Source organism: Lepidochelys kempii, chromosome 3, assembly GCF_965140265.1.
Source record: "Lepidochelys kempii isolate rLepKem1 chromosome 3, rLepKem1.hap2, whole genome shotgun sequence".
NCBI classification, from domain to species: domain Eukaryota; kingdom Metazoa; phylum Chordata; order Testudines; family Cheloniidae; genus Lepidochelys; species Lepidochelys kempii.
This window is the reverse complement of record NC_133258.1, coordinates 113970436-113993302: the sequence shown is the minus strand read 5'-3', so window position 1 is coordinate 113993302 and position 22867 is coordinate 113970436. Positions and strand designations below refer to the sequence as shown.

General features: G+C 41.2%; 1 protein-coding gene across 10 annotated transcripts in view; it reads right to left on the bottom strand.

The window, feature by feature from the left end:
- Positions 1-22867, bottom strand: part of PLEKHG1 (pleckstrin homology and RhoGEF domain containing G1) — a 215355-nt gene that overhangs the window by 102569 nt on the left and 89919 nt on the right. For 2 of the 10 annotated variants that reach the window (XM_073337638.1, XM_073337639.1), the window contains exons 2-4: positions 4781-4841; positions 2011-2379; positions 1477-1619 (exon numbers count right to left, since the gene is read on the bottom strand). The exons of 7 other annotated variants lie outside the window; for them this stretch is intronic. The gene's annotated coding sequence lies outside the window, so the exon portion shown is untranslated. The remainder of the gene's footprint in view (positions 1-1476; positions 1620-2010; positions 2380-4780; positions 4842-22867) is intronic. One more of the 10 variants, XM_073337641.1, reaches the window with a different exon arrangement.

Below are 22867 nucleotides of genomic sequence, written 5' to 3'. Positions count from 1 at the left end.
ACATGGAAACATATTGACTAGTAGCAGCCACATGGATTTTCTGGTTAAATACCACTTTAAAAGGGAAGCCATTTAATATAAACGATGTTAGGAATAAAACAGGACACTGAAGGTGAAAGTTTAGGTTCAAGATTTCAATTCAGCCTCCTGATTTCTTTTCCCTGCTATAACACGGACTTCCTGTATGACCTTGGTCAAAATATTAGACGCACATTTTCACATTTTGATTTTGGGTGCCAGACTTGGGATACCTGCTAGTCAACAGTGTTGGGCACTCATAACTACAGTTGCAGTCCAGAGGAGCTGAGTTTTCTCAGCACCTCTGAAAAATTAGGCCCTGGGAGCAGATCTTCAGCTAGTACAAATTTTCATAACCTCATAACTATGACAATTTACTCTAAGTATCTCAAGTTGGGCACCTAGAAAGAATCTTTAATCTCTGTGGTGCTACAGCTTCTCTTCCTGCAGCAGTAGGAGTTTATAAATTCTATGGGAGTGTAAGGCTAAAATAATATTGGTAAATACTTTGAAAGAAGTTTCTATATGAGGAGACAGTCGTGTTTTCATGAATACAAGCATGGGGGAAGTAGTAAACTGTTACTATCTTCCAAGATCTTTTTACATGTTTACCCCTGCTGATCCTAAATACTAACACTACAGGTTGTTACAACCTGATGGTATCTTGCTTTGTAGTTAAAGGCTGCTGGATGAAAAATTAATCTGTCATCGTGCCCAGCTGTTACAAAACTGACATTTATAATGGGAGGTGTTGAAAAGGTTAAGTAGTGTTGCTATAATGTTGTACTTTCAAGGTTAAAGGGCTCCAGGTGTGATAAGAGTAGGATGGGTGTTAAATTGCAGACGCCTACAAAAAGATCTAATTGCTTTGATGAATAGAAAACCCTAGGACAGAGAGGACTGATGAAGCTATTTTTTTTATTTTAGCAACAAAGAGAAGTACATGCACCAGTGATCTGGGAATCCGTTTAACAGCTTGGCTTTAAAGGTATAGAGTTTGGGGCAAAAAATACCGTGCCATTAAAATACAAGGGAGTATACAGTTTCAGTAATTGATTCCTTTGTGAATGTCTGAACTTTTGAATTAAACTGCTTATTCAAACGTTCAAGGTGTTTCAGTGTCTCCCTATGGAAGTCAGTTGCTTTGATTTTTCTTGGTGACTATCCCCCTCAAAGCTTCCCACGAAACCAGAAAATAATCTTTAGACAGCTTAGAGTCTTCATTGTAAAATATGGGGGGAAAGTCAATGGTTTAATTGTGATTGATTAATTTATAAGGCATCTCAAGAAATATGTGCAGGATGCCCTTTGTTATTGTGGCAAATCACTGTTCAACTGGATGAGGGAGGGAAGGGTTGTCTCATAAGTAGATTTTTGTAAGTGTACCATATCGTGTTATGCTATGCTAGATTTACACTCCCATCATTCACAGATGATGTTCCTTTCTGTAGTCCTTACCGTGTACTTACATCCGCCATCAGGAACACCAAGGTCAAGAAGAGAAGAGAGAGATTCCCTCCAGTTGTGCAAGAGCAGAAGACATCATCTCAGCTCCCCAGTCCAAAGGGGATAAACACATTGAAAACAAATGGTTTGTGTTGCTTTAAATGAGGGGAGGGGAAGGGAGAATTACAATCAGCCTAAAAATAAACATGGCAATAGTTAAACAAATGGTCTGGGTTTGAGAAAACTGGATGATATCCCTTCAATTTGAAAAGTAAAAGCATCTAAAAATATATACCCACTCAAAGTGTCTCTCTCCTATTATGTATAAAAAGAACATTTTAAATAGTAGTTATTTGACACCAAAATAATAAATACAGTACATTAAAAATAAATCATGGGGCAGAGTTAAGGTTGTTCTGTTATAAAAGTTTTTGTAACATTTATTATGTGGGCAGCCAGATTTATGAGGCCCATAACTGTTCAGTTATTTGTTTCAAGCACTTGTATTTTGGAAATGATGTGACAGTTACATTTGTCAGTTAGCACCTTAACTTTTTCTTCTTTTTAGAGATGAGATGGAGGGTCACCAGGTCATAAAATTAAAAGAACGAGCAGATCTTGCCAAGATAATGACTGGAGAATCAACATCTGTATTCCTCTAGAAGCCTTAAAATTGTTGTTCAAATGCCCTGTCTACAGTGAAATGCATTATCAGAAGCTAATGCATCACGCAAGTATGTTTGTAAGGGTCTTGGACAGCACTTGACTGAATGAGCACACTGTGTACAAGTAACAGATCATCCCTGTATCTTTGCTTTTGTAATTCACAGAATTAATCAACAACAAGGGCGGTCATAGTATACATTCTCCATCGGCTTCTGTTCTTTGTCAGCTTCAAAGGATCCAGCATCACATCTTTAAAAAAAAAAATAGCAAATCCTTAAACATTTTACTATGCCTATCTTTGAAAACTTCCTTTTACATAAGCCAATGGCAACATCTATCTATCTAGAATTATAAAGTGTTCCCCATAGTAGTTGTATATGGATTAAAAAACAGGTATAAGCCTTGTGCTGGATAGTGAGCAAAATATACCTATATATCTTAATTTTGTGGTATAACATAATTTCACTGGACAGGTAGAGGAAATAAAGGTATGACATTTTAGGGAAAAAATTAAAAAGGAGACATTTTAAAGTTGTTTAATCTCAAAACAAGTTTACTCATTTTATTTAAAAAACAAATTACTTTTTACTTAGACTTGCATATAAAAACTTAAAAGAATTAGGGTTTTTTTAAATCTGGAGTTATAAGAAGGATCAATCAACTACACTAACAAACCAGACTTCAGACTAGAGCCCTGGCCTCATAGCTCCAAAATCTCCGGTATCTAACATTATAACTACAGGAACAGCTACCCACCACCAATGGATGCTTATGTTCTTTGTAAACTATTACCAGCTATTAGAAAGATACATGCTCACATATACACATACACACAATCCAGTAAAGCATTTAATTACATGCATAACTAACCAGGAGTACTCCAATTGATTTCACTGGAATAACTGACTTACTTAAAGATATGGATGTGTTTAGTGGTTGCTGACTTAGGGCCAAAGCACATCCGTACATAAGTCAATTGCAAGGAAACTTGTACTGACTTCAGTGGATGTAACTCCCACTGAAATTAATGATAGTAGGACTGTGTCTAAAAGTACCCGCAACAAAAAATCACGAATAACTGTTTAATTACAAGCTATTTTCTCTTAATATATCAAATGCAAAAAAATTTTAGGAGCTATATGGAAGGTTTAAAGTATACAAACAAGCTATTTTTAAGTTAGAGGGAGACAAAGAAATGATAGACAAAAGACATTTTCAGGACACTTGTTTAATGACTTGTAATTCAGAAATGGTTGACTCATTTTCTTAAATCTTTGCAGAAACATTCTCCCTTTACATTGCCAGAAACTTCACCTGCAAAGTAAATTTGGCAACATTCAGGCCAAATGTATTTTCCAAAAGTTATAGGTGGACTAAAATAATACTTTATAACAGATGCTGATTCTGACTAACTATGAAGGGCCTACTACAGTGGTTCTCAAACTTTTGTACTGGTGATCTCTATCACATAGCAAGCCTCTGTGTGCGACACCCCCTCTCCCTCCTTATAAATTAAAAACACTTTTTTACATATTTAATACCATTATAAATGCTGGAAGCAAAGCAGGGCTTGGGGTGGAGACTAACAGCTCACGACCCCCCATGTAATAACTTTGTGACCCCCTGAGGGGTCCTGACACCCAGTTTGAGAACCCCTGGTCTACTACCTATCTGTATCTATCCACTCACGTGCACACACAAAGAACAAAACATTTGTTACACTAATGCAGAAAGATAATAAAAAATGTACTTCACTTCCAGGGCTTCATATGCCATCTGTTTTATTCTGTCAAAATTATAAACACACTTATCTTTTGAGAAAACCTTCAGGTGCAAGTCACTGAACTATTCAGCCTAAAGCAGTACTTGAAGTATTTGAAAATAGTGGTATAACTCTCCCTCTCAGCCATCCCCCTCTCCCTTAATCCCCCTAATTTCTAGAGTAATACCCACCAGTATGCTCATCCCTTCAGTGCAAGCACTGAGGTGCAAAACTGTTTTGTGTAAAGTATGTACACAACTTAGTTAACATAATAATCAACATAACATCACATTTAATATTCTCAACTCAAGTTGTAAATTGAAGAAATCATGACAAATGATTGAGATCTTAGCAGTGTACAGCATAGTCATATAACTGATATCTAAATAAGCATGGTGCAATGAGCTCATTGGAGCATGATAATTCCATATTTTAGAATGCTACAATGCTGATTTTTGGGTAGTAAATACTCCTCTTCAAACTTTTGGCAGCAAAATACAGAATACTGCTTTGGCTGTTTTCTCTTAATATTCAGTTCTGCAATATTTAGAAATTAAAATAAAAGGTATAGTACATTCCCTATTTATTTTTAATGGCTCTGAAGTTTTTTTAATTATTTTTTATATTTATATATTTATGTTTATTAAATGTCATTTCAATTAATGGTGTAAGATATAGAAACCAAAACCACTTAAAATGTAATAAGATTAAGGCTATGTTAATAATAAACTGACATATCAATACATTATACATTTTTAACAAAACGTTTCAAGATGCTCCATTACAGGATTTTATAAAACTGAAACTTAGTAGCATGGTTTATTCTAAGTGTAAGTGGGTAGGAGAGGCAGTCGAAAATAAGACAAGAGAAAGAAAATAAATGCTTACCCTAAAAAGGCTCCTTTCTACTGCAAAAAACACATTCATTTTTCAGTCTGGACTCATAAACCTATAAATTACAATTACTCCAATAAATCAATTATTCATTTTCCAAATGGCAATTGGCTTAAGACTGCTTTCAAGCATTTTACATATAGAAATGCATCACGCTGTTGCCAGAAATACATCTGCAAAGTGAGCTAAATGTGCACAGATCAGAGAGTGCACTCCTGTGATTATTAATTCATTCTCCAAGAAGCAGTATAACTGGTTACTGTCTCAGAGGTGTTTAACACAATATTAACAAGTGACTAAGAGCGATCCTCTGATTCCCATTTTAAAACTGCAGTTTTGATACCATACCTGGCAACTTGCCACCACTGCAGGCTTCAAAGTGGTAAAGAGCTTAAAAAGGGAAGAATTTTCCCAAAAGAATGTCTTTCAAGTCTGCTGCTCCACAGCATCCTCAATATTCTCAAGGTATGCATGTTTATTCCAATGCCTGTTTCACATTCCCCCATGCCAGAAAACTTTAGAAATCTAAAAACACATATTAAATTAAAAAAAAAAAAAATTGAAGAATCCTCATGCCTTTCTTTTCATGAGCTTTCTGTCAAGGAACTGCCAATTGTCAAATTATTTGCCTGAGGTATTAACTTGAATTCCCTGTATACACTGCAGAAACGACAGAGGAAGACGACTGCTTAAAATACTGACACAGACATGAACTACAATCTCATTTCTTCAGATATTTTGCATACTGCCATCACTAGTTTATCTTGAAATTAGAAGTGAAGTAAGGCAAAATGGGGGGAGGGAGGAGAGAGAAAAGCTGAAGCAAAATCTTATTTTCTCCCCTCAGGAAATGAAAGAACTAATTAAATATTTTATGACCATATATGTCATATGAGGATTTAAAAACAATAAAGCCAAACTTTCTGAGTGTATTCATGTATCCCCTTTATGTATCCATTTCCTTTTTCCTTTTCTTTTAAGATTAGAAAAATTAAAAATTAAGCAGAATAATGTCAGACTTTGACATTGATTCATATAACATAAGCCACCAAATGCTTATTTTTAGGTCTCTCTCAAGTGCCCGTCATCGCATTCTCTAGGCCACAGCGGGAAAGGATGGCCCCATGGTTAGGAGGTAGCCTGGGACCTGAGACATCAAGATTCAACTCCCTGCTCTACCACAGGCTTCCTGTGGGATCTTGAGCATATAACTTGGGGCTTGTCTACCCGGTCAGTTAGTGCACTGCAAGCCGAGGTGTAAACATAAGTGCATGGCAGGCTACAGCACTGATCTGAGTGTGCAAACCCTGCTATCATGGAGTAAAAGTTCCACAGTGCACTTTTACATGCTGCTGTTCAAGCACTCTACAGAACTTTTAATGGGCAGTAGCAGGGTTTACCAGAGTTGCCAACTCTCATGATTTTTTCCACAAGTGATGGGATTGGAGACGGTGCTGGAGAAGCTCCAGACCTCTCGGAAAGTTTAGTCCTGCTGGAAGCCAGCAGAATCTCTCCCCTGCTGAGAGGAGGAGGAGCAAAGAGCCCAGCAGTTTAGTGCAATCCTGCTCTGTCATCCCCCTCCTGTCAGAAAGAGAGACAGGATAGTACATCTGCTCCTCTCCCTCCCTCCCTCCCATAGCATCTATAGCCTGGGAAGCAGGGGCCGAGGGGAGTTAAGATCCTCTGGAGCTGCCTTCCCAAGCCTAGGAAGAGGGAGAGGGATAGTTTCCCCCACCTGGGAGAGAAGAACCCCCAGAGGAGCAGAGGTGAGCCTGGGAGACAGGATTAATGAAGATCAAGGGACAGGCAGATGCGGGGGGTGAGAGCTTCCACAGCAGGGGCCAAAATCACCTTCTCCAATATATTTGGGAGAGTGGACAACACAAGATGGGTAGGGGAAGTTCAAAAATCAAAGGAGACCAAAAAACACCAATATAATCTTTTTTAAACGTTATGATTATTTGAGCCAATCTTATGATTTGGAGGGCGGAGTCAGACTCATTAGGATGGCAATACTGCACACAGTGACTTGGTGGGCGGCAGGCTAGAATACTGAAGATTTACACGCTGGCTTGCTGCCAAGTCTCCATCTGGACAAGCTGTTAGTCTCTCCATGACTCAGTTCCACAGCGGTGCCCACCAAAATAATAGCACTGCCCTACTTCACAAGGGTGTTGTGAGGATAAATCCATTAAGATTATCAGATGCTTGGATATCCCAGTATTGGGGGCCATATAAAATCACCTAAAATAAAAAAATACCTACAAATAAATAGACTGATAAGTTTTCCCCACCCTAACTAGTTATTACAGCACTTATGGAAATTCCCCCAGGGTCAGATACAGGTATCCTTACTTTTGCTGAGTAGCACCTTACTACATAAGTGCCCCCACTGATTCTGTAGTAGCTCACATCGAAATATACTGAAGAATACCTTGCTATCAGAATCTGTCTAGTTTAGAGTCACTAGGAGTTTAGGGTGCTAGGAACCTCACGCAGGATCAAGCCCTTAATATACACAAAATACACAAGTTTTATAACCAATACACACACACACACACACATATATGTGCATACATTGCAAATGAATTATATATATTTTAATATAACATTTTTGTAAGTGATCCATTTTCAGAATCGAAGAGAAGAAATCCAAAATTTATAAACATAAAAAAGAAAACACACTGCTATAGTACAGCTACACAGACCCAAAGCAACGAGACAGATTGGCTTTTTGTTTTTTAATGAAGAAAGTTTGTACAAAGGTGCTCTTTTGAACTGAAGCTGCCTATGCTGCTGAGCCTCAGGCAGGAACTAAGAGTTATAAACCCCTGAAAAAAAAATGAGGTTTTAAATGGAAATGACCATACTATCTCAGCTAAATTATAGCACAGCCAGCAGATGTTGCTAAAACCTAACTGTTGCTATAATAACATATACTGGTGCCTGGGGGCTAATGTACACATTACAACTAAAGGAAGTGTGAAGATATGGTTAGGGGTTAGCAGCCTAGAAGTGATAGATGTGTATGCAAACATGATTCAGGATTTTGACAAGAAAGATGAGAGGTGAGTGTCTCCATGTGTGGGCACCAAGAGAAGAGCTGGTTTAACGTTTGAGGCAGTCATTTATCTAGCTACAACGTGAGACAACTGTTCATTATACTTTTGGTGGAAGCTGGTAGGGAGGGTTGGGCAGAAAGAAGCTAGACATTCATCAGATTGTTCCACTTAAGAGAGTTTATATTTTCACAGACTTCCAGGGAGCATTGCATCCTGTCCCCGAGAATGACGCACGGTTTAGGATGGAAGACCGGGAGATGGACGGGCTGGTTGAGATGAAACTCGGAGACAACCTTTGGGAGGAACTTAGGGTGAAGGCGCAAGGAGACCTTGTCTTACGGAAAACTGTATATGGCAGGGGTTCTCAACCTTTTTCTTTCTGAAGCCGCCCACATGCTATAAAAACCATTCCCCCCTCCCCCACATGCTATAAAAACTCCACAGCCCACCTGTGCCACAACTGTTTTTCTGCATATAAAAGCCAGGGCCGGCATTAGGTGGCAGCAAGCAGAGGAATTGCTCGGGGCCCTACACCACACAGGGCCCAGTGAAGCTAAGTTGCTCAGATTTTGGCTTCAGCCTCGAGTGGTGCGGCCTCGGGCTCCAGCCTGCATGGCAGGGCTTTGGCTTTCTGCCCCGGGCCCCAGTGAGTCTAATGTTGGCCCTGCTTGGCAGCGCCCCTAAAACCTGCTTGCAGCCCCCCCAGGAGGCCCCGGACCCCTGGTTGAGAACTACTGGCATATGGAGAGGTCAGCCATCATGGCCGCCAATTCTCTGACCCGCTGGGCAGTAGTGATGGCCACCAGAAAGAGGACCTTCATGGATAGGTGGGCAAGGAAGCATGTGGCCAGTGATTTGAATGGAGACCAGGTAAGGGCAGACAGCATGAGGCTGAGGTCCCAGCTGGGGGGGTAGGGTGGAGCGGGAGGAATACCGGTAAGGACCAGTGGGAAGGAGTTAATCAGGCCCCTCAGAAACCAGGTGGTTGTAGGGTAGGTAAACACCGACCATCCATGTGACAGAGGAAGGTGCTGAGTGCCACGAGGTGGACACAGATCAACCTGAGCGTGAGGCCCAAGTTCTTGAGCTCCAGGAGGTAGTCTAGGACAAAGGGCATGGGGACAGCATTGAGGGTTGTGTCCAGGAGGTGAAGGGCTTTCATTTCGTGGTGTAGCATGCCCACTGTGTGTAAGAATACAGTGGACAGGTGATGAATGGGTGTTGTCTATGCATGAGCCCCACCCAAAAACCAGGCCATCACTAGGAGTTAGCCTGTGTTGGGGTACCAAACCCTGCCATTGTTCTCGGTGAGAAGGTCTGGCGGGGTGGGGAGGCTGATCAGTGGGTGGGCTGACAATCTGAACAGATCAGGAAACGAGAACTGTCAGGGCTAGCATGATGACCCTGGCTCAGTCTCAGCGTAACTTGCAGAGGACGTGGGGATGGAAAGAAACAGCACTCTGTTTCTGAAGGTTGTCGCACCATGGAAGAAGGAGGGTGTTATTCTTGGAGTCCTAATCCCTTGCTCCCCGCAGTCATAGAGAGGGAACTTGCAGTTTGCATGGGTGGCAAAAGAGGTCCCAAAGGGAGGTGCCCCAGGCCCAGCAGATAAAATGGAGCATGGGGTTGTGGAGTTGCCACTCGTGGTTGAGGTACCGGGTCCTGCTGAGTGTGTCGATCAGGGAGTTCCGTACCCCCAGGAGGTATGTCACATGGGGCACGATGTTGTGGCAGAGACACCAGTTCCAGAGGCAGATGGTTTTTGTGCAGAGTGACCATAATCTGATGCCACCCTGTCTGTGTATGTACATCATGTTAGTGATATTGTCCAAGAGGATCGGGATATGCTGGTCACAGAGCAGAGGCAGGAACACGTGGCAGGCCCAGCGGACCGCGTGCAACTCCAGTGTGTCCATGTGCATGCACGCCTCCCCGTGACTCCACTTCCCCTGAACAGCACAGCTGACCAAGTGTGCGTCCCACCCCGCCAGGGAGGAGTCTATGGTGAGGGTGGCTGTGGGGACGTCCTCCTTCAGGATGAGAAAATACAGGGAGTAGAAGTTCCTGCTGATGAAGGGGATGGGCACGGGTTCCGTAGCACCCTTCCTGAGTTGTAGGAGGGTGTTGAGAGCAGGGCTCTCCAGATAGAACCGGGGGGTGCCTGGTGAGATGGGAAGGTGAGGAATTCTACTGAGAAGCCGTGTCGTACGATCACCAATACCCAGTGATCCATGGTGATCTCACCCCAGTGGTGTGCGAATAGGGCAAGATGTCCCCCGAAGGTGGCACTGGGGGCCGCAGTCAATGATGCGGGGGGCGGTGGGGCTTCACAGCTCCCAGCCATCACATCAAAATTGGGCATTCTGCGGGTGGCGAGGCGTGGTGGTGGAGGTGTCTGTGGCCGATGGCCATGAGCACTGGGATCGGGGATGCCAAAGGGCAGCTCTCAGTACATGGTGTAGGTGGGTTGGTACAGCAGGTAGGGGCCCAGCCAGAACTCTGGCTTAGGTGGCCAGTGGTGAGGGGCGAGGGTGTAGAACCCAAGGGTTTGGAGGATTGCTCATGAGTCCTTCAGTGAATGCAGGGCTTCATCCATTTTTGTGTAAAACAGCTTGTTCTCATTGAAGAGAAGGTCCTGGATGGTATATTGACTTCCCATTGAAAACCGGACTGGAGCCACATTTCTCATTGCCACCCTCGTGGTCAGGAAGTGGGAGGACGTGCCACCACATCTATCGCAGCCTAGAGGCCGACCTCGGCTGTCAGGCAGCCCACATCCAGCAGGGCCTGGAACTGCTGGCATTTGTCCTGTGGGACATCCTCCAAGAAGTCTGACAACTTGGCATAATTATTAAAATCATACTTCGCCAGCAGAGCTTGATAATTGGAGATGCAGAATTGGAGGGCCAGTGAGGAACAGACTTTGCAGCCCATGAGGTCCGGGCGCTTCACTGCCTTATCAGGGAGGTGAGGGGGGTTGGAGGGTGGAGGTGGAGAGTGCTGGTGTGCCCATCCTCTGGCCGCATGCGACTGGGGTGGGGTGGGGTGGGAGAACAGAAAGTCAGCCCCCCAGCCAGCATGAAGTACCTGCGTTCCGCCCTCTTGAGCGTAGGGGTGCAGGACGCCAGTGTGTGCCACACCACGTGTGTGAGTTGCAGAATGGAGTCGTGAGCAAAAAAGAGTTATACACGTCAGTCCCCGAGGCTGGAGAACGTTCAGCAACTGGACCTCCTCCAGGAGAATGCCCAAGTTGAGGACCACCGTCTGTAGCAGCTCCTGGAATTTGTGATGGATGTCAGGAGGTGAGAAGGTCAGTGGGATGAAGGCCTCATCTGGAGAGGATGCGGCTGCTGTTGGAACCAGCAGTGCAAGTTCAAACTCCAGAACTTCCTCTGGGTCCAAGTCGATCGGTGCTGGCAGAGGGGTTTGGGTGGGCTGGTATGAGGCCACCAACAGTGGGTGCCACAAGGCTGGGTCCTAATGGTACTGTGAGCCCCAAGGATGGGGACCCACCCAGGCAGGCCCGGAGTGTAGTGCATCGGAAAAAGGTGGGCATGCCCGGGAGTCCCCACTGTGCTGGGAGACCAGGGAGAAGCCAAACTCTTCTGCTGAGAAGCCCGCTGAGTCTCAAGAAGCCTCTGGAAGTGGCAGAGCCATCGGTGTGGGTGGTACTGCAACTGTTGGAGGCAGGTCGTGACTGAGGAGGAGCGGCTCATCAGCTGGTGTAGGTACACATGGGGCTGAGAGAAGTCATGAGGATGGGTACAGCAGTTCAAGGTGGGATGTGGGGATCGGTCCGGCATAGTGTCCAGGGCACATCACCATTGTCTGCCAGACCGAGGAGGGGTATGCAGAGCAGAGTCCAAAGAATCCTGCCATGGCTGAGGAGCATGCACCAATGGGCTATTGTGACCCTCGGTCATCATGGGAGCCAGTGGTGCCGGTGGGTCTCGCTTTTGCTTCACCTTGCCCCTGCCTTAGGGGGTGGCCCTGTGGGTCATTGCGCAATGTTTCACCTGACCGAACCTGGCTCAAGCAGGGAATGCAATGCATTGCAGTGGTGCATGATGGAGACCTGCTGCAATGTTTGTGAGAGCGCTTGTGGCTCTCCTCGTGTGCCTTCTCACATCTCAGTGGTGCCAGTGGATCTGGGCATGAAGCCAAGGGCGGAGTGCTCACCACCGGTGAGGGGCGGTGCACCATCAGCACCAATGGTCTGGGATCAGACTCCACACAAGGCTGGAGTGCCTCCACTACGGGCAACTTGCAGAGATGCAGAATTCAAGCGTCACTTGTCCTTGATGGGAAGGACTTGCAGATATCGCAACATGCAACAAGGTACATCTCGCCCAAGCAGTAGAGACAATGCATATGCTTGTCGCTGACGGAGAATGAGCCAGGGCATGAGGCACAATTCATGAACCCCAGGATGCAGGGCAAATCTCCTGAAGGGCTCGGCCCCATACGGGGCTGCTATATACACCAACTAACTTATTTACAGAGGTAAGAAGAAAGAAGCAGATCTACCTACCTACAACTGACTGTTGTTTTCATAGAGGTTATGAGTGTAAAAAGAAAATTCCAACTCTGACCATGTGGTAAGAGAGAACTGAGGGTGCATCGCCCTGCATGGCTGCTTATAACCTTGCATGGAGCATGTGGCGACAAAAGACGACCATGCAGGTCAATAGACACTGTTACTGAAAAACTTACAGTTCCGGCACAAGACACCCATGCGCACCTATGGTTGGAATACATCTAGAGACCCTCACTTGAAGAAGGAATGTTGTAGGAATTATTTTGGGGAAGTTCGCGGGCCTGTGTTATACAGCAGGTCAGACTAGATGATCACAATGGTCCCTTCTGGCCTTGGAATCTTTGAATCTATCATTATAACGAGGCATGATGGTATAGTGGTTAAAACAGGGAACAATATGTCTAGCTTGGGGAATTTTATTCCTGAGCTCTATTCCTGGCTTGTCTATGACTTGCTGTATAACAGTATGAAGGTTACTTAATCTGTATCTCTGTTTCCCCCTGTGTAACATGGATTCAGTAATATTTTCCTACCTCACCGGGATGTTGCGAGGCTTATTTAACAAATATTTGTACAACACTTTTTGATCCTTGTCTCAAAGATGCTATAGAAGTGCCAAGTTCTAACGATAGAGAGGTCTTGGTTCCTGCTCTCAGTTAACAGAAGAAGGGCCATTGTTTCAATGTGAGCAGGAACAAGCTAGCATTCAGAAGTGAAGTCATCATAGCCTTGCAAATGATCAAGCTACAAACACAAATTTTAAATTTCACAGCAATGCAACAATTTTTTTCAGCATAATCTTATTCTGATGAATTTGCTTGATATTTGTCTGAATTTCATTATATGTTAAATGTTGCTATATGACAAGAGCAATGGCAACATTTACTTAATCCTTCATTCAATTTTGCTCAAATCACTTAAAGCACCATTAAACCTGAAAAAAAAATCCATGTAGTTTTTTAAAAATATGTAAATACTCGAACATTTCAAAAACTACAGCATTAGTCTTCAGTTGACTACAAATGGACTCATTTTGGAACTAAATTAATTGCTCCTTTGTCACATACACAGCTTATATTTTTTCAACATTATTTAATATCTACTTTTGCACTGCTTCCCTGCTAACAGATTTCATGCTGAACTTTCTTAAATGGAATCTGTTCCTGCAATTAACCAAGGCTGCTGCATCTTCCTTCCATTTTCTTAAACAAATATGAAACCACTGTCAGATTCCAGAAAAACACCATAGGCTGTAAGGGACACAGATGAAGTCATTTTACTGGCAGCTGCTCTAATAAATTGTAGAGTGTTTTGTTTTGAAATGACATTTTGAAATTAAATGGTTTGTTTCAAAATGAAATGTCAAAACATCTTCAAAATGTCAAAATGAACTATTTCACCTTTTTAAAAAAAATTCCCCTAATTTTTAATACATCTGAAAGTATTTACCAAAATTTTACAAAAATTCATGATAGTTTCAGTCACCCCAAAACTGCATTCCTCGTGAATTTCCTATTCAACTGAAAAATGTTGCCCAGTTCTATCCAAGACAAGAGAGCCTACCTTAGTCAAAACTAAAAATGACCTAACAAAGCTAGGTGAATGGGAGCATGATGGCAGATGATAATCACAGCTGACAAAGAATGATGCATATTGGAATAATTTATCTGAACTACACACACACACACGTACGTTACTGGAGTTCTACATTAACTATACCAAGGAAAGAGATATGGGTGTTATAAGGAACAGCTCAGTGCATAGTGGCAATAAAAAGGAAAAGTTGGGATGTTTAAAGAATGGGATACAAATGATGTCTGAAATGCAATACAAATGTATACATTGATGACACTCCTTCACACTATCTCAAAAAGCTGTAACAAATAGAGGGGGTTCAGGGACAATTAACAAAACTGGATCAAGGCAGGGGAAATATTCTATATGAACAGAGATTGAAAAGATTGCTATTGTTTAATTTAGAGATGAGATGAAAAAAAACAAAGGAATATAACAGAGAATCACACAAAAATGAATGGTGTAAAAAGGAAAATTGGACACTCCTATTTATCTTCTCAATATAAGAGCATGAGGACCTTCAATTAAGCTGAATAATAAATTTATAAACGGATAAAGAGAAATTACATTTTTAGACAATACAATTATCTTTCAGCATGGAGTTCCCCCATTTATCACTGAGACTAAAAGATAGACATTTACTTTCTCCACAGCAGTCATGATTTTATAGACCTCTATCATATCCCCCCTTAATCGTCTCTTTTTCCAAGACGAAAAGTCCCAGTCTTATTAATCTCTCCTCATATAGAAGCCATCCCATACTCCTTATACATTTTGTTGCCCTTTTCTGAACCTTTTCCAATTCCAATACATCTTTTTTGAGATGGGACGACCACATCTGCACACAGTATTCAAGGTGTGGGTGTACCATGGATTTACATAGAGGCAATATGATATTTTCTGTCTTCTTATCTATCCCTTTCTTAATGATTCCCAACATTCTGTTCACTTTTTTGACAGCCGCTGCACATGGAGTGGATTCCAGAGAACTATCCACAATGATTCCAAGATCTCTTTCTTGAGTGGTAACAGCTAATTTAGACCTCATCATTTTATATGTATAACTGGGATTATGTTTTCCAATGTGCATTACTTTGCATTTATCAACATTGAATTTCATCTGCCATTTTGTTGCCCAGTCACCCAGTTTTGAGAGATCCTTTTGTAGCTCTTCTCAGTCTGCCTGGGACATAACTATCTTGAGTAGTTTTGTATCATCTGCACATTTTGCCACCTCACTGTTTAACCATTTTTCCAGATTCCTTATGAATATGTTGAATAGGACTGGGCCCAGTACAGACCCCTGGGGGACATCACTATTTACCTCTCTCCATTCTGAAAACTGATCATTTATTCCTACCCATTGTTTCCTATCTTTTAACCAGTTACCAATCCATGAGAGGACCTTCCCTCTTATCTAATGACAGCTTACCTTGCTTAAGAGCCTTTGGTGAGGGACCTTGTCAAAGGCTTTCTGAAAATCTAAGTACACTATATCCACTGGATCCCTCTTGTCCATGTGCTTGTTGACCCCCTCAAAGAATTCTAGAAGATTGGTGAGGCATGATTTCCCTTTACAAAAGCCATGTTGACTCTTCCCCAACAAATTATGTTCATCTGTGTGTCTATGTGGCACTCTATTGAAAGAAGAGAGAAAGTGGTCAAAGATCCACAAGCTGTTAAAGTTGGGAAAAGAACTGAAAAGGAGCATTGAAAACTAGGAAACAGAACAAGGTTGTAACTTTCTGATCATGGGTCAGAAGTTCCTGGACCACATAGCAAATCAGAGGGAACAGCACAAACTTAACAAGGAAAAAGAGATTAATGAAGAAAAATTCTGCATTTCTAAAGACACCCATAAAAAGGCACTCTGACTCAAGCAATCAAACTCCCCTTAAGACAAAGAAATTAAATGGAGTCACAAATATATACAGCAAAAAGCTGGTTGACGACAAAAGCGGATGAAGAAAAACTCAGTCACCCAGAGAGCAATGGAAAGGCGAATGTGCAAGATATCGCTCTGTGACTATATATCGAAGGAGGAGATCAGAAGCTGTACAGAGGTGACCAATGTAGTGCAGGCAGCGTATGATGCAAAGCGAAGATGGGCAGGTCATGTAGTCCGCAGACAAGACAATGGGTGGGCAACCCACATCAGTGACTGGATCCCCAGAGATCAAAAGCGACCACTGGGCAGATCCCATGACAAAATTCTTTGGCCAGAAATGGAAAGAATGTGCTCACAACAAAATAGAAAGATGTGGTGTCAACTTGCATTCATGGGGGATGGACAAGGACAAGCCGGACAAAGATGACAAAAGTGACAAATGTAACTGTGCTGCGGACAACCAGCTGCATCAGTCTTATCAGCACTTGTATATGTCCTGCAGCTGTTGCCAAAACACACATTCCAGTTTGTAGGACACCATCCAAAAGCACACTGCCAGATTCCCTACAGCGAACTCCATTACAAGAGTGCAAAGAAAATAAGCAAACCAGCAAATCAGCACATCAAACCATCAGTTCAGCTATTTAGACTTCACGGTCCCAAATCTGCTCTCTGCCAGATCATCTGATATTCCTGTGACACAGAAAAAGGAATCTACATTCAACAACTGGATCCTGCTTCTGATTCAGATTTCCAGTTCAGTTCTTTTGGTGGACCGGAGTTCCTGTCTGGCTAGATGTGAACTGTGGCCTAATGTAACAGAGCCTTTGTTTGTACCTTTTCTCTAAAATAGCTGGTGTTAGCTACTACAAGAGATCACTAGTCTAGGTCTTTAGATTACCAGTCTGACGAAGCAGGTTCTAGCCCATGAAAGCTTATGCCCAAATAAATTTGTTAGTCTCTAAGGTGCCACAAGGACTCCTTGTTGTTTTTGGTCTGTTTCAGTATGGCAATTCCTATTTTCCTATCATCTGTTCATGTTTCTTTAATGCTAAGTTCAAGAGAAAGCTACTAGAAAATGCAATGAACTGGCGAGCAATGTCACTTTTAAAATCCAAAATCAACATGTACCACCAAAAATCTCCAAAGGCAGAGAAAGTGCATCATCATGCCCCCCAAACAAAGGAAGTCATCATCAAGCAAAATGAAACATTAAATCTCATGCCTCCATGTACTATCCTAATCATCCTTTAAAAAACAACAACAAACCAACCAACCCTGCAGAAATCCAAAAGAATTCACTATCTGGTGAAAAAACTCAAATTTATCTTTATACATATAATTGATTCTTATTGATTCCTCCTTTAAAAATTATGATCACAGATTGTTTCAAGAAAAATTGGCAATGGCAAAAGACTAATTCGTGTAGCTATTTCGTTTACTGTTCCAAAAATTTAGGAGCTGTAAATTACGAAAGATATAATGAATTTACTCCCCAGAAATACTATTAAAGAAATTAAATAAGCCAGTGCCCCGAGAGAGATAATGGAAGTCACGGCTGTAGATAATCTTTACAAAGCTCCATTTTAAGTTAATAAAAGAGATGACAAATCCTGATGTTTAATTAACATTGGCAGCTTTGGACTGCTGGCAATATTTCCATAAATTCACATACAAAGAAATTATTGAAGGATGTTTTTTAAGTTATTAATTATTATTATTATAGGGAAGGGGTGGGGGAGGAAGGAATAAAGCATGAGGTGAAGAAAAGAAGGCCAGGCTTACTTCCCACTACAAACATGGTAACCATTACCTTCTCATCAATCCTGTATACTACTTGGAACAAAAATGACAAGAAGGCTGACAGTGATACACTTCCAAGCCATAATACAAACAAACAGAAAAATAATTTAGCTATTCTCCTGATGCTGAAAGCAGATGTACTGCACGTAGTACTAAGCAGATGAGCTAACATTTCCCTGAACCTGAATTAGGAAGCAAATACATGGTTTGAATTTTAATATGCCTTTTTGCTATGTAACGATTAGCAGATTCATTCTCATTGCTTTTATTTACATTTAAGGGTGAGGAGTTGTGTTTCAAAGAAAAATGTGAGCACAATTATTTTAGATATGCCACATATTGAAAGATTTTCTAGTGTTTTTGAAAACCTGCATATGAATGTGATGTGTACAAGATATCTATTTAGGTTACCGTGTATTAAAAAGGAAGAGGCAACACTTAATGAATTACATTCTGCCGTGGCACAATTCCACTACGTCAATGGAGTTGTACCCATTTATTGCAGCCCTGAATTGGGCCTAATGCGTTAAAATATCAATGACAATGACCATGGTCCCAATTCTGCAAATGTGTGCGCCTGTGCTTAACTTTATTTGCATGGGGAAAGCATGAGAATGTTTGCAGATCAGGGACTCATGATTTTTTTTTCTTTTTTTTAAACTCAGTTCCTGTGATTTACTGCGACACATACATCACATATATTTGATTAGAAGCTATCTTCCTATTCGTTTAGTACTCTTGGTTTGTTTGTGACACTTTTATTATGCTATTTCTAACAGAAACCACTAGAGCTCAGCAAACTGATATTTTGATTCAGGGGCCAAATTGAAAATCCTCCCAAATATCTGGTTTGGTTTAAACCAAAATATGTTTTCAGGTTTTCTTGCCAAAAATGGGGGGGGGGGGGAGGAGGAGGAGGGAAGGAAAACAGGAAAAATATTTTGTGATGAAAAAAAGTTTTGTTGGACTCAAATTATTATTTTATTTTTGTTTGATGTTGAACACAATATTTCATTCAACCTGAAACATTTCTCCTCCCCAAGGTAATTTGTGTGTGTGTGTGTGTGTGTGTGTGTGTGTGTGTGTGTGTGGTTTCGCAAAAAGAAAAGGAGTACTTGTGGCACCTTAGGGACTAACCAATTTATTTGAGCATAAGCTTTAAAGCTTATGCTCAAATAAATTGGTTAGTCCCTAAGGTGCCACAAGTACTCCTTTTCTTTTTGCGAATACAGACTAACACGGCTGTTACTCTGAAACCTGTGTGTGGTTTGTTTGGTTTTTGGTTTTTTTTTTAATTATCACAGTGAAACTAAATAAAATGAACCATTTCAACTTTTTCCAAAAATAAATCTCCTGTTTTCCAGATGAAAGTATTTTACTCTGAATACACTAATAAGTTCGGTGACCTCCAAAATGCATTTTTCAGGGATGTCCATTTGCCAAAAATGTCACCCAATTCTAGAAGCTGCCACCATGTTTCTGTAGCCCAAAGACTAGTTACATTTATTTATTTATTGTGGTTGTGTCTAGGGACCCCAGTGAGTGATCAGGGCTCCAATGTGCTTGGTATCATATAAACACAGAATAAAAATATGGTCCCTTTTTACTTTAAATTTAAAATGAGCATGGGATTTTTAGAGATTGAAATTGGAAAGAGAAGCAAAAAAAAGGATCCTCAGAATAAGCTCTGAAAAGAGAGAATGAGTGTTTTCAACACACACATACTCAAATGACGTTCATCTATCATTAAGGTTGCACGGGCATGCACCCAAAAGTAGGAAATACCAAAATTAAGGTCATGTGGCACTCCCTACCATAATTCTACTGCCTTGTGAGATTGCATGATGATACAATTTCATTATATAGTATTTGAGAAACAGTAAGTTATTCAAATACCACACATTTTTTCTTACATCTTTATATACACATCTAGTGTCATGATATTTTTCTTACTTAATTTTATTCTTGTAATAGTCAAGTATATATTTATCAGTTTCAAACTCCATGCATTCATAAATGTTTCCATCTATATTCTTTTTGTGGAACCAATAGCTTTATTTATGTATAATTGTTTTTACCGGAAGTTACATTGAAAGAGTTCTGGGGGGTCTTCATAAAATGGAGGAGGAACTGAGTCCTATTGACATTGAACCAATTGATGATATTGTTTATTATTTCTAAGTATTCTCATGCTCTAACACAATGCTCTTATATGTGTGCTTTATATACCAAAATAAATATATAAGGCAAATAAACTGTTTCAAATGTGAACGTCTCATGTATGGAACATATCCAAATATCAATATTTAGACTGGATGATTTTTTCAAATGCTACAGTGATTTTTATAGCCGCTGCAATCAAAAGCTCTGAGGGCTTTTTTATGTTTTTATTTTACTTATTATACTTAATGGAAACTGCCTCCAACTTACTGTCAAATTATAGGATAAGTTGCCTTTAAAGGCACAAATTTCACACAAAGTTACATGGTACATAGATTTCCTGTCCAGAGTAAGATTATAAATGTAATTTACAAATACATATTAAAATACTTATATCAGATAAACTGTACCATGTGAGGTCATCTAAGTATTTAGTAATTAAGTGATAATAGACAATGATAGAGTGGAAGCCCCAACCCTGCAGATTTACCCACACGCTTATCTTTAAGCAGAGGACTAGACCCAATGGGACTAAAATTAAAATTAAGCATGCACATAAGTCTTTCGAGGTAGACCCCAAAGAGATGTCTTCAGGCTTGATTCTATGTTCCCAAATTTTTAAATTAAGAAATACTTCTGATTACTGAGGTGCAGTGAAATAAAATAATAAAAGGAGCTTATCAATTCTTTCTTCCTCTCCACAGGTTTCCTGTGCCAGAAACGAGGAAAAAAATTGTGGGAGGAGGTTATGACCTGCTTTGTGTTTAAATCCAAAGACTACTGGCTCCACTCTAAAGGGAATTGAAATACCACACTTCCAGGATTTTCCCTGAATACAGTTTCTCTTCCCCCTCCCCTCCACCGCAATTTTTGAGGCCTTAAACAAGAATTGGACCCAAATTCAACACTCTGGCTTCTGCCACCCTAAAAAAGAAAACATTGCGATGTTCAAAATTTGAATGAGTCTTGGATTACACTACAAAGTTACATTAAAGTAATCCACCTTGTGTCAACCTATTTGTGTATGTGATCTGTGGCTCAGGCCCCTCTCTGTTCTAGAGAAATCTTAACATAAATCCTCAGTTATACCACTTCTACTTTTAAGATTAATCACACAATAGAATAATGGTTTCATGAGCTTTTGTTTTAAACAGGCTTAAAAGGGCATTTCTGTTTCACTTAGATACACTATCTGCCAGCTGGGAACTCACATGATCACTTCCAGCCAAACTGCTGCAATTGCAATATCCAATAACGGCCATATATTTTCCACAGATCTGTGAAAATCCTTGAAGACAGTGGGTATTGCACTGGGCTCTAACTTAAGGCCTTTAGAGTGGACTAATATACACGTAAGTCCCTCAATTCCAATATACAGTAGAAGAGAGGTAGGCAACCTGCAGCATGCGAGCTGATTTTCAGTGGCACTCACACTGCCCAGGTCCTGGCCACTGGTCCGGGGGGCTCTGCATTTTAATTTAATTTTAAATGAAGCTTCTTAAACATTTTAAAAACCTTATTTATTTTACATACAACAATAGTTTAGTTATATATTAAAGACTTATAGAAAGAGACCTTCTAAAAATGTTAAAATGTATTACTGGCACGCGAAACCTTAAATTAGAGTGAATAAATGAAGACTCCGCACACCACTTCTGAAAGGTTGCTGACCCCTGCAGTAGAACCTCAGAGTTATGAGCACCTGGGGAATGGAAGTTGAACAAAATGTTATGGTGGTTCTTTCAAAAGTTTACAACTGAACATTGACTTAATACAGCTTTGACACTTCACCATGCAGAGGAAAAATGCTGCTTCCCCCTTTTTTTAGTAGTTTTTGTTTAACACAGTACTGTACTGTACCTACTTTTTTTTTCTTTTTTGGTCTTTGCTGCTGCCTATGTACTTCCAGTTCCAAATGCAGTGTGATTGACTGGTCAGCTCATAACTCTGGTGTTCATAACTCTGAGGTTCTACTGTGTTCTAGAGTACAATGTGGTAATTGCAAGTAAATAAAACATTATTTCATTTGTTAAAGTAACATACTTAAAATATATTACAATATAGATATATTTGACTCCAGCTGCCTCTGCCGCCCCGGTCCTTTAAATAGCTGCTGGACCCCCACCGCTTCCCCAGGGCTCCGGTGGCTAATTAAAGGACCGGGACAGTAGAAGCAGGGGGGCCCGGGCCCTTCAAATAGCTCCCAGAGCCCCGGGCTGCTGCTACCCTGGTGGGGGAGGGGGGAAGAGGGGGAGAAGGGGGCACTTACCTTACAGGGTGGGCTGGGGCTGGCTCCCCGACCCCCTCAGCCCCACCCCTTCCGCCCTAGGCCCTGCCCCTTCCGGGCTGGACCCAGCGTACTGGTAAGTCACTCAACTTACTTTCACCCCTGCCTTTGACTCACACTCGTTTCTGGTTTTTTCTCTTTCTTTGCCTCATGTAAATCACTTGATTTCTGGTCTTGTGGCCCCTCCTTCACCTGAGGGGGCCTTATTTTTGATAGGTCAACCCATTTCACATGCTTTAAGATTCAAAACATTGAAGAAAAGAAATAGTAATATATTTACATCTCTTGACACACAATATTTAATGAGCTTGGCCACTTTTGTGATTCTTTTACTTTGTGAGGCAACACTCTTGTCGACAATGATATAGCAACAGAAAATGGAAATCTAAGAAATCACAGCGAGCACAACAGAATGTGCTATAGTCATGTACTTAGCCACTTAGGAGGGGTGAGTATAAAACAACCTATCTGTTCTGAACCATCTGGATTGAGATGGTTTGCATGACTGTTCAAAATTAGCCTGTTTTCATTGCAAAAAGAAAGATGTTCTCACATTGAGATAGCTTACTGGAGTTCACTATCTCAGTGTAAAATCCTCTTGGAGACAAGCTACTGTAGTTTTCACCTCAATATAACACTAAAGGTAAACCCCAGTTGGAGAGTATAGCGTTGACCTCTACTAGTTGCAAAGATAAAAATCTACTTGTGCCTTATCTCCACTAGGATTTTACATTCAGATGGCTATCTCAGTTTTAAATCCTCTTCTTGC